Source organism: Quercus suber, unplaced genomic scaffold (genome assembly GCF_002906115.3).
Source record: "Quercus suber isolate HL8 unplaced genomic scaffold, Cork oak 2.0 scaffold_592, whole genome shotgun sequence".
Classification (NCBI taxonomy): Eukaryota; Viridiplantae; Streptophyta; class Magnoliopsida; order Fagales; family Fagaceae; genus Quercus; species Quercus suber.
The window spans coordinates 47,280-55,168 of record NW_027070037.1 but is presented as its reverse complement, the minus strand read 5'-3'; positions in this window follow the sequence as shown (position 1 = coordinate 55,168).

Here is a 7,889-nt window from a genome sequence, read left to right as displayed (position 1 = left end):
CTACAAATTTGGTGACTGATCCCACTTCATGTAGACCTTCCTTCTTTGCCATATAGCCCTTATTTGAGCTTGATGTAGTTGGTGGTATAGTAAACCGACTAGAGCTACATGAAAAGGGCAAGGCCATCATGTGCCTCTCAAGTAGATGACCAAGTGAAGCTATTTCATGTGTATCATATAAAGGACTCCCACAGTCCCATATGCTAGCAGCTTCTTCTTCCTCTCTTTTCTTCATTTTTTTGCATTACCCAAATCATCTTTTAAGCTTTATTATATATAGAGAGATTGAGTAATCATTTTGTTTTTTTTCTTTTCTGACGTATATTTGTTGGAGAAAAATGAATTGACATCACCAAAAACTGTCTTACATGACTATATCTACTTCATTGAACTAAAACATATAAGACGTTTGTACAATGTTATTGGGCTTGCAAAGTTGTTGCAGTTGGAGTTGTTGAATTACAATATAACTTGTTTCTTTAAGTTTTAGGAAAAAAATTATTTGCCCACATTAGACGACAAGGAGGCCACCTACCATTGGCCAGAACAGTGTTTCTAATATTAGGAGTTCACACATCAAAATTTTCGTGTCCCACTTATGCGACAAAAGAATAGGATGGAGCCGCATATCTAAACCTTTTTATCTCTAGTTGATTCCCATGATCTCATCATGATAACATTGATTTTCACTAACAAAAAGATTGCATTACTCCATTGGATGGTCGGCTTTTATGTCTTTTTGTGGTGGCCTCTCAAATCTCAGTCATTTGTATTTGATCTCCCTGATTTGTTTTCAGTGTTCGTTTGTATTTGTTCATTGTTTGATGGCCATTAACTATTAAAGATTGGATTAAATGAGAAAATTCACAATAGGTTTAAGTTTTTGGTATATGTATTAATTTATCATGGTAACAAATAATTTGGATATTATCTCCGCTCTGTTAGTTGATCTTGAATTGAACCCACATGTGAGCATAATGCAATTCAAATAATGATTAAATTTACTATATTCTAATAGTTTAAATTTTTTTAGATAAGTAGTTCTTAAAAAAAAAAAAAAAAAAAAAAAAAAAAAAAAGATAAGTATAATATAGACTAAAGTGCACATTTAGATAAGTATAATACAGATTAAAATTGTTTTCAATTTAATCCTTTACCTTTTAGAATTTTCATTTTAACCCTTCATATTTGATCTCATTTTCATATTTGCTCTATCATTCATTTCTATTAATAATTATCAGATAAGTGACATTTATTTAACTATATTACTCATATAATATCATATTACTAAAAATAGATTGTATAATCAATATAAAAACAACTTGAGGTGAAAACTTTACATAATAAAGAGCCAAAACAAAAGTGATTCCAAATTTTAATCAAAATTCAGAAGTATACTTCAATCTAGAATTCATAGGCGTTAGCATGACGATCCCATTCCCAATAAGCTAATATGAACTCGTGGACTAGTTCAAGTGGGGCTCTAAAGATTCTGTAAATAGGCCCAACTAAGCCGAGCATGTGGGTTGGACAAGTTAACAAATTTGGATTGGGCTCGTCAGATATCATGTCATGGCCAACCATTCGAGCCAGAATATTCAAGGCAAAGAAAGTCTTCAACGTGGCATTGATTAGAGAAAACGTTCTGTCCGGAGCTGGCAAAAAAGGGGTTATTTACGCCACCAATCAGGAGCTGCCACGTCATATTTTCAATGAGGCTCAGTACACTCTATCACACAGGATTGTAGCTCAAACTAAAAGCAGAATCACCAAACAGAACGTGTTGAGAAGCCTTTGCCTGGAGAAAACAGCACCAGCACCAGCACCAACGCCTCCTCTCCTCTAACCAGCAGAGCTCCTCTCCGCCTCTTCTTAGCACCGAATCTCTACGCCTCCACCGAACTCTGTGCTGGAATGGAAAATGCGCCGGAGCCGCCGTGATCGTGGTGTCGCAACCTCAAGTTTGTTTTTTCGTGATTTGTTCTTTTACCCAATCTGGATTTCGAAATATTGATGGTTTTGGGTTAGGTTTTTTGGACATTAATCACTTGCTTTGGTATGGGTTTTGCTGTATTTTGGTACCTTGGGGCGTTTTGATTGGATTCCAAAGTGGTTAAGTTCAACCCTAAACAAATCTGATTTGTCTATTATGAGAATCTTGTTAGTATTTCAAGTTCTTACATGAATAAATTATATATTATGAATAAATAAATTGATGAATTTCTGAATCTGGAGATGTATTCCTGGTCTTTAGTTCATTACTTGAAATCAGTTTAATTCACATAATATGATTTTTTGATAAATTATTATTTATCATTTTATAAAGTCTGTTATACACCATTTAGTGATTGTAGTTTCCAACCTATCACTTTTGGAAGCAGAGTAGAGGGACTCCTATGGCTCATGCCTGTGACGATGTTGTTTGAGTTGTGTCAGAAGCAAGGGAAGCAAGTTGACATTAAGTAGGGGTGGCAAATGGGCGGGTTTGGGGTGGGTATAATTGGGTTGGGTATATAAATCATTTACCCATTTAAAACCCATTTAACTAATTCCTTATAACCCAAATCCAACCCAACCCAATTATTATGGGTAAACCCCAACCCACCCAATTACCCAATTATCAAAATTACCAAAATGCCACTAAAGTGAAAATGACCAAAGTACTCTAAAATCTTCAAAAATGACCAAAATGCCCCCAAACCTGAAAATTACCAAAATACCCCAAAACCCAAAAAAATGACCAAAATACCTCCAAAATCCAGAAAATGACCAAAATACCCAAAAACCCAAAAATGACCAAAATAACCCTGAAAGCCAAAAATTACCAAAATACCCCTAGAACCTAAAAAATGACCAAAATATCCAAAAACCTTAAAATTACCAAATACCTCCAAACCTAAAAAATGACCAAAATACCCTGAAACCTAGAAAATGACCAAATACCTCCAAAACCCAAAAAATGACCAAAATACCCCAAAACCCAAAAATGACCAAAATACCCCCAAGAACCTAAAAAATGACCAAAATACCCCTAGAACCCAAAAAATGACAAAATACTCCTGAAACCTAAAATTACCAAAATACCCCTAAAACCCATAAAATTACCAAATATCCCCAAAACCAAAAAATGATGAAAATACCTCCGAAACCTAAAAATTACCAAATATCCCTAGAACCCAAAAAATGACCAAAATACCCCTAAAACCTAAAAATGATCAAAATACCCCCAAAACCATAAAAAGACCAAAATACCCTGAAACCCAAAAAAGACCAAAATACCCATGGCAAAGAAGGAAGGTCTACATGAAGTGGGATCAGTCACCAAATTTGTAGTGAGTAAATTGTGGAAGAGGAAGATATCTGGGGAAAGTAAAGAGAAGGCCAAAAAGCTTAGGATCGGATTTCATGGTATCTGTAGAAGGGTTGGTTTATGCAAGAAAAAATATTAGAAAAACGAAAAATGAAGACTAATGGTGGCTACAAATTGCTCACTGCAAGGGATAACATAGTAGTTGATCAATGGTGGCTACAAATTGTGCAGAGCAGAAGGCAAGTGATACAAACATATTGTGCAGATGAGTGAGAGTGAAGGGCCTACTGATTAAAGGAACTTGTACAGATGGCTGGAGGTTCTACATGCATGTATGTAACATTCATCAAGTAAGATTTCTGTTTTTTTTTTTTTTTTTTAATTACAATTTTTAGTCAGTGCGTGGTATTTGAGCCATTGATTTATAGTCAAGGTTTCAGCTTGCAGTCCATTTTATCGGTTTTTGTTTTTTTTTGGTGGGGTGCCGAACCAATAAAGAAAAGATATTGGATTGATATTATGACAGTATAATTTCTGTTTTTAAGAAATCGTGTACCTGTTGGAAAATTATAAGATACTCTCTCAAGCATGGTGATACGATTTTTCATTTTCTCACATTCATAATGAATTTTACCATGAATTTAAACAGTAAAATCTATCATAAATGTAATTAAAGAGAACATCAAATCACCGTACTCTAGAGTACTTAATCATTTTTAGGTTAAATGGTTTTTTTAGTATTATTATAAATAGTAATCATAATAAAATAAATGTCATAGATTTTGAATCTATCTAGCTACCTATCCATGCCAAAACAAAGAAACAAAAACGAAAGCACAAAGTTCAGAAATTCAATATAGGAAGTTCCAAAGAGTATGATGATTGAAATTGGTATTGCATACATATAAAATAAAAATAGTTAGTTTAAAAATATCTGTGCTCGATTTTCTTGTACAAGTTAAATTTGTAAAAAAGAAGAAAGGGAAATACAGAATATCATGAACTTTTATGGTATTTTGCTAGACATTAAAAGTGTTAATTTATTGGATGAAAGAGTGCAATAAATTAGTTCGGAAAGGTTAGAAACAGTGTTAGGTCTTAGGACAACGGAACATAACACTCAAAGTTTTTTATTTAAATTAGATATTTTTTATACAAATTTTCTAATTTATATTTATTAATACTTACTAGTTAAATATGTATCAATATTAATCATAAAAAATATAATATTTATCAAGTTAAATTATATTTATTATCAAGGATGCTTATTAGGTAAGGTGAGGCGTCTTTAGAGCCTCGATGAGTGTTCAAGTGTCTTAAACAAACTGTAAGGTACTTGAGACGAAAACCTCAATAAAATATAATTGAAAAAAAGATAGTCTCATTATTAGGCAAAAATGGTGGTTATAGTACTTTAGTTTAAGTTAGCGGTTCTCTTTCTCTGACTCTCTTATCTATAATTCTATACCCCTTCTCTTCATTTTTGCAACAAAATATAAATACTTTTTAAGATTAGATTCAATAAGAACCTATTGTAAGAATTACATTTTATACCCCTTAGTAATATTGTGCTACCTCATGCCAAAACAAAGAAACAAAAACGAAAGCACAAAGTTCAGAAATTCAATATAGGAAGTTCCAAAGAGTATGATGATTGAAATTGGTATTGCATACATATAAAATAAAAATAGTTAGTTTAAAAATATCTGTGCTCGATTTTCTTGTACAAGTTAAATTTGTAAAAAAGAAGAAAGGGAAATACAGAATATCATGAACTTTTATGGTATTTTGCTAGACATTAAAAGTGTTAATTTATTGGATGAAAGAGTGCAATAAATTAGTTCGGAAAGGTTAGAAACAGTGTTAGGTCTTAGGACAAAGGAACATAACACTCAAAGTTTTTTATTTAAATTAGATATTTTTTATACAAATTTTCTAATTTAGATTTATTAATACTTACTAGTTAAATATGTATCAATATTAATCATAAAAAATATAATATTTATCAAGTTAAATTATATTTATTATCAAGGATGCTTATTAGGTAAGGTGAGGCGTCTTTAGAGCCTCGATGAGTGTTCAAGTGTCTTAAACAAACTGTAAGGTACTTGAGACGAAAACCTCAATAAAATATAATTGAAAAAAAGATAGTCTCATTATTAGGCAAAAATGGTGGTTATAGTACTTTAGTTTAAGTTAGCGGTTCTCTTTCTCTGACTCTCTTATCTATAATTCTATACCCCTTCTCTTCATTTTTGCAACAAAATATAAATACTTTTTAAGATTAGATTCAATAAGAACCTATTGTAAGAATTACATTTTATACCCCTTAGTAATATTGTGCTACCTCACATTTTTGCAAATAAAAGATTAGGAGCTACTTCACAAAATCACACTCTAAGTAAGACACTATTACCCAATACAATAAAGACAACCCCAAACAAAGCTAGCACATGCCACTAGGCAGGGACGAAGCCAGGACTTGGAGTTAGGGGGGGCAACTCTCTGCTAGCTGTGTGCGGCGGCTCCAGCCTTTGAGTCTATTGCTTTATTACTAAGAATTTTTGTTAAAATTTTTTTAAATGGCCAAGTTGTTTGTTCTTGGTAAAATAGATTGATTGGGCTTAATTTTTGTAATTTTATTATTAGTAATTTTTGTCGTTGGGCTAATTTTTGTGGGCTTGCATATTTTATTTTAGATTTAATCTATTAATTTTTTATGTCCTTTAAAAGATGAAAAATGCTAAAATTACAAATTTTTACAAATTGCTAATGTAGTGAGTGATTATTGATAAGTATAAAGTGATACAAACGTACGAATCAATAAAAATTTGCTACCTCAATAGTTTGTATAAATGTTGTAAAAATATTTGTGGCTATAACATTACTCTCAAAAAAATTGATGGCATTATTAATGAGGACAAAGTGTAATTTTATTGAACAAAATTGCTAAAATTAGTACTATTAATATAATAATATTTAGAAAAAAAAATGTTAGGAGGGGGGAGCATCGCCCACCTAGGCCAATAACAGCTCCGTCCATGCCACTAGGCCAAGAAAAAAAAAATAGTACATGGCAGTAAGCCAAAAAGTCATAAAAAAATGTTGCTAAGCCAAGAAGCCTCCAGCGTGTTGCCGCCGGAGTTTGCAAAAGCCATCATGGATGTGGTGATCTAAGCAAAATTTTCAAGCTTACTTACAAAAATCCTTGACTCTTCAAAAATCCTTCCTCCCTCTTGTATTTTCAATAAAACAAAAAAAATTAGACATAAATTTAAATATTGACCCCTAGATTTTTACTTAAAACATGTAATGCATTTATATAGTTGACTAATGCATTTATTATTCCCTCTAATTACTCTTGTGTCATACATAGCTCATTAAATTAAAGTGTAACTGTTGGGTCATGGGCCCAGATCATACAACTGGATTTTGGGCTTAAGGCCCAAGCCAAGGATAATGGGCCATCCGAATATGGGTAAGTATAGCCAAGGAAACCCATGCTAGTGGGTAAGGAAGACAATATTGAACATAATGGCCTAGGAGTTTTTGCCGAGGATGAATATGTCCTCGGCTAGCCAAGGCCAAGGTCCGTAAAGGATGCTTGCCATCTAGAGGTGCGATCCATGAAATTCTGAAAATATGGATAAGCATTGCAGGAACAAAAGACAAAAGAATCCTAAAATATCTTGGGAAAAACTGCTGTCACTGCATTGAATGCACCCCAGCTAACTCCCTGGCCGCATTAATGAGGAAGTGACCTCTGCGCAGTATTATTGCAACCTTACAACCACCCTAGAAGACTTCTAGAGGAGGCTAATGGGACAAGTATCAGTATAAACCATTAACTGTCCGCGTGTTAGGTAAATGTGAAGGAATAGATGTAGTATAAATAAGGGGAGAGACTTAGAGAAAGGGGGGCCGGCAATTGAGAGAGAAAGCACTGTAGCAATCTCAAGAACTCTTGTAACCATTCTCATCTAATATTTACCAGAACAAAGCCCCTTTGATTATGCCGAGGAAAAACTTTCTTTGATAAACTCAGTTCATCTCTGTTTGATTGTCATGAACACCATATTAACTGTTATCCATGCACTTAAGCCTAGCTCTTTGACCCACTCTTTACAAATTCATTGTACTAAGCTCACTAGGCCAAGATCACATATATTTTAGGGCCTGGTCTGAAAATCGTGTCCCTACAATTGGCGCCGTCTGTGGAAAGAGCTTGTGTGTTAGTGAGTGCAACGGTTAATCATGGTAAGATCAAACTCCCATCAGCAAGAGTCCCTGGAAAAGGCAATTTTGGCAGTGATGCAGGCTACAGGAAAGCTTCCCCATTATTTCCAAGAGCACACACGGTTGTTGTCATAACTCAGCTTTCGCTCAGGTCTACACTTCAAAGTGTTGATTACATGGGAAGGATTGCTATATGGGACATAGTTCTAGGGGCTCTTAACATCAACTATATGCCTCGTACCTCTGTTAAGGGGCTAGTTCTCGCGAATCTAATGGCCGAGTTTGCTGAACCTCCATGAGAGGAAGTGGCAGCAACACAGAGCAAATCCAGGGGGCTCCGCAG